This window comes from Equus asinus, chromosome 24, assembly GCF_041296235.1.
Source record: "Equus asinus isolate D_3611 breed Donkey chromosome 24, EquAss-T2T_v2, whole genome shotgun sequence".
In the NCBI taxonomy this organism is placed as follows: domain Eukaryota; kingdom Metazoa; phylum Chordata; class Mammalia; order Perissodactyla; family Equidae; genus Equus; species Equus asinus.
Genome location: NC_091813.1, coordinates 1,372,066 through 1,379,440, shown reverse-complemented (window position 1 = coordinate 1,379,440; position 7,375 = coordinate 1,372,066).

Below are 7,375 nucleotides of genomic sequence, written 5' to 3'. Positions count from 1 at the left end.
GAGGCCTAGGAAATCATTCTGACAAAATGGAGGATCTCTGTCTTTGGTGTCGATTCCCTCAGAGGTCAAGAGAAACATTTTCCAATGTCTTTATCAGGAGGAGACTAGAAGTTAGAGAAAAGTATCCTTTCGGGAGTGAGAAAAACAAATTCTGATTTTGCATCAGCTTCCCTCCGATCTTGAAACTCATTGACTTGATTCCATTCTGTCGACGGAAATAATCCGGAACCAATCTATCCGTGAAAATCGGGGTGCGTTTATTCTGAGCTAAAATGTGAGGACTGTGGCCCGGGGCCTTTCTTCCCGAAGGAAGAGAGGGTGCCCGGGAAGTGGGGTGTACAGAGTGCTTCTAGACCCCCAGAGAGGACGTTTCACATAGGATCGAAAGGTCCCTTGGATGATAGTCGCGAGACTGCTCTGTCGGCACAGCGATCGACAGACACTGCTGGGTGGCAGGTCTGTTGTCTGGGCCTGGGTGGTCACAGGGGAGCCGGATGGTCAAAGGTGAGCGCAACCATCCGCTCCTAGCCTAAGGAAAGATGCCTCTCCTTAAGGAAAGGCCCGAGCACGGGGAAGCTGCTCCTTTCCCTTAAGGGCATTGGTTCTTGCCGTAGGAAATGTGTAAAGCGGATCTACGATGCGATGCGTGCTCGACGGCCACGTCAGGCCCTTTTCGAAAAACACTGTCAGGCCGAATTAGGCCGACACCCAATGGCTTCCTCATAGACTCCCATAGATCCTATCGCTCGCCATTTCTATCTGTCCACTCGTTCCAATTTTAGGCCACTTGACCACGAACAGGCCTTTTTCTCAGATTATTTTCCCCGTGAAACTTTGATCACCTTTTCACAGACAAAACGATCTTTACTTTTTAGGCCCTCTTGCCTGAAGGCAGCCATCTCACTTTCCTTGAACACAAAGATGTTTCCCATATTCACTTTTAGTGGCTTTTTGTTTTGTTTTGTTTTGTTTTGAGGACGATGAGCCCTGAGCTAACTGCTGCCAATCCTCCTCTTTTTGCCGAGGAAGGCTGGCCCTGAGCTCACCTCCGTGCCCATCTTCCTCTATTTCATATGTGGGACGCCTACCACCACGTGGCTCGCCCAGCGGTGCCACGTCCACCCCCGGGATCCGAACTGGCGAACCCCGGGCCGGCGAAGCGGAACAGGCACACTTAACCAGCGCGCCACCGGGCCGGCCTAGTGGCTTTCATCGCATTTGTTAAGTAGATTTTTTAACCCTCACGAACCTTAATTTTGGTGAAAACTAAGAAGCCAGCAATTAGGAACTGTCCTTCCCATGAGCATTCCGTCGCTTGGCCAATGTCTAAACACTTGGCCACTTTTAGAAACATGGGATTTCATAGGTTTATCTTTTCCTTCGCTTTATTTGATTTCATCTCACTTTAGTTTTTGGGTGAGGAAGATCGGCCCTCACAGAGCTAACGCCTGTTGCCAATCTTCCGTTTTTGTTTTTTTTTTCCCCCCTCCCGATTTTTCTCCCCCAATCCCCCCCATGACATAGTTGTCTATCTTAGTTGAGGGCCCTTCCAGTTGTGGCATGTGGGACGCCGCCTCCACACGGCCCGACGAGCGGTGCCGTGTCCGTGCCGTGCCCGGGATCTGAACCGGCAAAACCCTGGGCCGCCGAAGGGGAGCTTGTGAACTTAACCACTCGGCCACGGGGCCGCCCCTGTCCGTGGACTTTTTTATCACCTGATTTCACCTCGCAAAACTTCAAAGCTTCAAGTTATCAGAGAGGTTTGGGAAGTTGTTTTTATTAATTTAATTAATTTATTTTTCGAGGAAGACGAGCCCCGAGCTGACACCTGCTGCCAATTCTCCTCTTTTTGCCCCGGGAGAGTGATCCCGAGCTAACATCCGTGCCCATCCCCCTCCCCTTGATAGGCGGGACGCTGACCACAGCGTGGCTCGCCAAGCGGCGCCACGTCCGCACCCTGGATCCGAACCTGCGAACCCCTGGCTGACAAAACGGAACGTGCGAACTTAACCGCTGTGCCGCCGGGCTGGCCCTTCGGGAAGTTATTTTCAGGACACGGGCCATAAACTAGAATCACCGCTACAGGTTTATCGGAGCGACATCAGCGTTCGTGGTGGATTGAGTCGTCCCCTCTGTCTCTCCCCTCCAGGGCACAACCAAAGGGACGTCTATCGACCCACCCACCAAGGATTCCCCCCCCCCCCCCCGCACGGCACAGCAGGATGCCTGAGAGATCCACGCAGCCCTACAGCGGCAAGTCACATTCGCACAGTCAAAATTCAATGGCAGAGACAAAACGTTAAGGTCAGTGAGAGGGAAGAGAATAACCGGCCCAGGAGCAACGGTGTGAAGAACACGGAGAAGACGGGTCCTAGACGCCGGGGTCCCCGGAGCAGCGATTTCATCAGAGGCCCGCAAACGTCCACGATCTCCACACCACGTTTATGGCCGACTGCGTGCGTGGGTCCTTTGGAATCGACCAGGCTACCGTCCGGGCCACTTTGGGACATCGTGTCCAGCTGCCCCGAGCGGTGGAGCTGTCGTTCAAGTGTAAGATGGGGCCCGTCCGGGGAGAGAATGGGGACGGGGAAAGGGAGGCCGCGGGAAGTCACAGAGTCTGAGGTGTTCGGGGGAGACTGACTCTTCTGAAGTGGAGGTGGTAGAAGGAGAGCAGCAGGATTTTTGGATTTTTGTTCCCTCTGTTAGGTATCTGGGTCCGGAGGAGAGTGGGGCGGGGGGGGGGGCGGGTGGTGGTGGTGGTGGTGGGTGTGAGGCTGAGGCGGGGCTGGTGTTTCCTTTCCGAGTCAGGTGGAAGAGCTCCTCCAGTGGAGGTTTTTAGACAAGGGGTCTGGTCTGGCAGGATGGGAGGTTGCGGGTTGAGCCACAGGGGAATCTGTCGTAGCTCAGACTCGGGCCTTTGAAGAAATAGACAGAGAGAGGAGTTTTGCTCTGTCTGTCACCGCAGCCGGCACCTCAGGAGCAACAACAGGAGGCTTCCCGAATGAGTGAAGGGGCAGGAGCCAGCGTGCCCCGTGCCTCTCTCAGCCCTGCGCCGGCAGGGAAGGAAGCAGGCAGGCAGGCCTCAGGGCTACTCCCGTCCTACTGCCCGGTGGTCCCTGTCCCGGCCCCGCCCCCACTCTCCCCCTGACCCTCACCGCTCCCCAGCCCTCTTCTCAGCCAGAGAGGCGATGGGGGGGGGGCGGTGCGGTCCCAGAACAAGTTTCCTCTCATCCGCCATCATCTTGCCACCCTGACGACTTGGCCTAAGATCCGGCCTAGGCTGTACCCTGAGATCCGGCCTAGGCTGTACCCGTGTGTGGTTTTCCTGTGGACAAGGGGGCCGGTTCACCATTTCGGAAGAAACCCCTAGCCTTCCACTGCCGAGTCGCCAGCCTGGGAGGGGGGAGGGGGGAGGGGGGAGGGGAGGTCAGGCCCATTCATTCCGATGGGCCTGGCGTCAGGGCTTCATTCAAGTGCAGGAAGCTCTCTCCCATGGCCTCGGGCTTTTTTCCATTGAACGGCTTTCTTCAATTCCCCCACCCTTAGGCCGCAGTCCACCAAGGGCCGGGAGGCAGGGAGGGAAGATGTTGGGGCAGGGTGGCTGTCTGAGAAACTCGCCTCATCTGGGGCAGAAAGAGTGCCCCCCTCCTTTCTCTAACCCTACTAGACTGCTTGAGGATCACGGACGGTTTGGCTCATCGATGAGCCCTGCGTTATGGGCCCGGCAAGCAAACTCCTAACGGGCAACCCGCCGCTCTAGGCGTGTGTGGGTTTTTTGATCTTTCACCTTCAAGTTCGCACGACATCGGTCCGTGTCCCCCGCCCCGGCTTCCCATGGGAAATCCTCCGTCTCTTTCCACAGACTCACTGGCGACTTCACACAGTGCCTGCCTCCTCCTCCTTAGGAAGGAAGGAAGGAAGGAAGGAAGGAAGGGAGGGAGGAAGGAAGGAAGGAAGGAAGGGAGGGGCTGACCCCGTGGCCGAGCGGTTGAGTTTGCACGCTCCGCTTCAGCGGCCCGGGGCTTGGAAGGTTCGGATCCTGGGCTCGGACACGGCACCGCTCATCAAACCACGCTGAGGTGGCGTCCCACACGGCAGAACCAGAGGGACCCTCAAAGAGAATATAGAACTAGGTACTGGGGTGCTCTGGGGAGAAGAAGAAGAAGGAGGAGGAATAAAAAGAAAAGAAAAGATTGGCAATGAGCTCGGGTGCCAGTCTTTAAAAAAAAAAAAAAAAAAAGAGGAAGAAAGATGGACAAACAGGAACGAATCCCACTGACGGCACCTCCAAATGGTGGGGGGCAGGGGGGTGGGGGGGGTGGGGAGTGGCATCATCGGGCCAAGGGTGACTCTAAGCGTGATCCCGCGGTTGTGTTATTTGACATTTTATCGAATCGATTTATTATTTTATTTTTGAGGAAGATGAGCCCTGAGCGAACATCTGCCACCAATCCTCCTCTGTCGGCCGAGGAAGACTGGCCCTGAGCTGACATCCGTGCCCATCCCCCTCTACTTTCCAGGTGGGACGCCTGCCACAGCGTGGCTCGCCAAGCGGTGCCGGGTCCTGCGCCCGGGATCCGGACCGGCGAACCCGGGGCCGGCGGAGCAGAACGTGCGAACTTCACCGCCGCGCCACCGGGCCGGCCCCCGGAGTTGTTTTGAAAATCCAGTAAGGGGCTGGCCCCGTGGCCGAGTGGTTAAGTTCGCGCGCTCCGCTGCAGGCAGCCCAGTGTTTCATCGGTTTGTTCGGATCCCGGGCGCGGACACGGCACTGCTCATCAAACCACGCTGAGGCGGCGTCCCACATACCACCGCTAGAAGGACCCACCGCGAAGAACACACAACTACGTACCGGGGGGCTTTGGGGAGAAAAAGGAAAGACAAAAAATAAAATCTTCCAAACTCCAATAAAACTTTGAGTGAAGACGACGAGGAGGATGCGAAACGTATCTCACGCCTCCGAGCCGAGCCGTCCGTTTAGGTTTAGGAAGGGGGACGAGGACCCTTTGTAAGCGACATCCCTTTTTAAGCACCATTCTAAACCACAGAACAGAACTCCCTCTCCTCGACCCGGAGCGAGGAGGTTCCTGGGTGTGTCAGAGAGGGTCACGTCCTCTGCAGCACGAACGAACCGCCAGGGTTCGGCCACGGGAAAGAATTTCTTCCTCTCCAGGGGGACTAAAAGTCACCGACGGCAGCGGGCGTAGGTGCTATCCTTCCCGTCCAGGAAAGGCAGGGAGAACTTCAGCCGTGAAGAGAAGGAGGTCTTCCTCACTCCCCGTTTTGGGAGGGCCCCTTTGGCAGGGGAGTTTTGTCTCCTGATTTCAAGTCAGGAAGAAAAGGGAGAGAGAGAGAGAGAGAGAGAGAGAGAGAGAGAGTGTGTGTCCTTCTCGTGCCAGGTCGGTCTGAGGGGGACCTCCTCTGGTTTCCTCCCTTCCCAGGGAACGCCGTTCGCTCCTTCTTCTAGAAAAAGCTCCCAAAGCACCACCGCCCAGGATGGTCGACCTACGCCCATCGTCCCTCCTTTCCCAATCATTTCTACCGCGACAGAGGGACAGAGGCCCCTGCCCCATCCCCATCCCCACCCCCACCCCCATCGCCTGCCTCCTTGATGGCCAAAGGAGCTGCCTCTGAGAATGGAACGGGGCTTGGAAACCTTCTAGAGGGGTGACTCTCACCTGCCTGCCTGCTGGGAAAAGCACCACGCTGTCCATCGGACTGCTCTTTTGGGCAAACGTAGGCGTGCCACATAGCGATCGACAGCTATGGCGGGGGGGGGGGGGGGGCGGGGTGGCGTGGTGGTGCCCAGGATCCACGACACGTGACGGCTGCGGAGCACGACAGCCCTAAGACCTTGAGGGAGACGGGGTGGCGCGTGAATCCTTTCGGAACGAGAACGACAGGAAACGCTGACGGGGACGTGTTCTCCTCTCGAGAACACACCAACGCCTCGCACGGTGTCTGACCCGGGGTGCCTCTGACTTTTGTCATCAGAGACGATCCTCTCGACCGCCCCTCACGCTTTGGGGAAAAGGGGAGAGGGACTCGGTAGCACGGGAAAAGCCATCCATCCGCCCTTCCTTTCCGTCTTCACGGCTCCTTCTCGTGGAAAACGAGGAAGCCGTCCGGAGGAACGGAACACTGACCCGGGCCAAAGCGTGGCCCAGCCTGAGCCTCCAAAACCTTCTGCTAAGTGAGAGGTGCCAGACATCCAAGGCGACCTACGTTGCGATTCCACACAGAGGAGAGAGCTAGAACGGTCCAACCCTAGAGGGCGACAGCAGATGGCGGCGGCGGCGGCGGCGGCAGCGGTGGTGGTGATCGTGGTGGGGCAGATCCGGGAGTGGGGCCGTTTTTTCTTTCGGGGGGAGGGGATGGAAACGGAAACCTTCTGGAAATAGATAGCCATGACGGATGCGCCACCTTGGGGAGAGAGACTCCCGAAGGCCACTGGCTTGTGCCCCGTGGAAAGGATGGATTCGGTGGGATGGGAATTCTACCTCCGTGTAGAGCGTGTGGTAAACCACGAGGTAGGTGGGTGGGTGGCCTCCCTGCCTCGCCTCCACCTAGACGTCCACACACAGAGACCGACGAGGGAGGGAGGGAGGGAGGGAGAGAGACAAGACTGACAGAGGCCGAGGCCGAGGCCGAGGCAGTGAGCGAGTAAGTGATCGACCCTGGCCATAGGGATTCCTCAGAGGGCGTCTCTTGGCTCCCCAAACGAAGAATGTGTGTGGAGATCGAGAAAGATCACCGACCTAGGAGAACCAGCAAGACTTCCTCACCCGCCAGAGAGCCGCTGGGCCCCTGCCGTCCCTGCCACCGCCACCCCTACCCCTCGCCTTTGGCAGCGACGCCAACGAAAGGCAGGCAGACGAGTGGGAGAGTCGTGTGGTGGTGTCCCCCAAGGAAGGTGGGTCCATGCCGACGAGCGGTCGTCGGCGTGTGGAAAAGCCAGAGGCGGGCTGACTAGAAGGAGGGCGTCCTGGAGGAAGGGGCCAGGGTGTGAGGGAGAGAGGCCTGTTCCTCTTCCCCTGTCGGTCCCAAGTCAGGGGCCCAAAGGAGGAAAGCTGTCCGTTCCTTTCCGACTCGGACGGTTCGGGCGGAACCGACCGATCCCCGCGGCGGCGCAGTCGGGGCTTTCTGGACCAGAACCCCTCTCTCTGTCGCCTTTCGACCACACGCACGCTTTAGAGGCCAAGGGAAAATGGATCGGGTCTCTCTGTCTCTCTCCCTAGAAAACAAGGGGCCGGGGGCCGAGCCCGTGGACGAACGGTCAAGTAGCGCCCCCCACCCCGGCCCCCGGCTTCGACGGCCCAGGTTTTCACCGGTTCGGATCCTGGGCGCAGCCCCAGACCCAGCATCGCCCTTCAAG